The sequence below is a fragment of the Diaphorina citri genome, unplaced genomic scaffold (assembly GCF_000475195.1).
Source record: "Diaphorina citri unplaced genomic scaffold, Diaci psyllid genome assembly version 1.1 scaffold67678, whole genome shotgun sequence".
In the NCBI taxonomy this organism is placed as follows: Eukaryota; Metazoa; Arthropoda; class Insecta; order Hemiptera; family Psyllidae; genus Diaphorina; species Diaphorina citri.
This window is the reverse complement of record NW_007444907.1, coordinates 9627-10301: the sequence shown is the minus strand read 5'-3', so window position 1 is coordinate 10301 and position 675 is coordinate 9627. Positions and strand designations below refer to the sequence as shown.

Sequence of the window (675 nt, the reverse complement as noted above, 5' to 3'; positions counted from 1 at the left end):
GTCGGAGACATCAGTATGAGAATATTGACGGAGACATCAGTATGAGAATTGAGCACTAGGTGGCATTAGTATGAGAATTGACTACTAGGTGGCATTGGTACGAGAATATTGACGGAGACATCAGTATGAGAATATTGACGGAGACATCAGTATGAGAATATTGACGGAGACATCAGTATGAGAAATTGAGCACTAGGTGGCATTGGTATGAGAATATTGACTAGGTGACATCAGTATGAGAAATTGAGCACTAGGTGGCATTGGTATGAGAATATTGACTAGGTGGCATTGGGGCACATGCCACCCAGCAATTGCTAACTAAACCCATTTTTAGAGAGTTTGGAAGTTGCTGCTGGTTATCCCAACTTAGCCCAGCATTGTTGGGCAGTGAATTCCGTCGGAAGGACAATCCATATCCATGAAGCCTGTAACGAATTCACATGAATTAACTACAAATGAAGACCATGTGGTTTCAAGTGAACTCCAACCCAATATAAAATATTACCTACTGAAAGTTGATACTTTCAGGATATTTCAAGAACCACAATTTGAAAGGAAATCATTTGACGACAATATAATCAACTCACCTTTACAGGCTATGAAACTCCCTTGTGAAAATGGCTGGGATCCCGGATGCGAAGCAAAGCCGGAAAACTAAGTAAAATGAAGCGGTAT

At 40.7% G+C, this 675-nt stretch overlaps 2 long non-coding RNA genes across 2 annotated transcripts; one reads left to right on the top strand and one right to left on the bottom strand.

Annotated features, from left to right (window-relative positions):
* Positions 1 to 83: 83 nt before the first annotated feature.
* On the top strand, positions 84 to 624 carry LOC113473709. Its single transcript, XR_003395613.1, has 2 exons — positions 84 to 224; positions 255 to 624. It is a non-coding gene; the product is annotated as an uncharacterized LOC113473709 (long non-coding RNA).
* On the bottom strand, positions 254 to 645 carry LOC113473710. Its single transcript, XR_003395614.1, has 2 exons — positions 588 to 645; positions 254 to 425 (listed from the first exon to the last, which is right to left on the bottom strand). It is a non-coding gene; the product is annotated as an uncharacterized LOC113473710 (long non-coding RNA).
* Between the last annotated feature and the right edge of the window lie 30 nt (positions 646 to 675).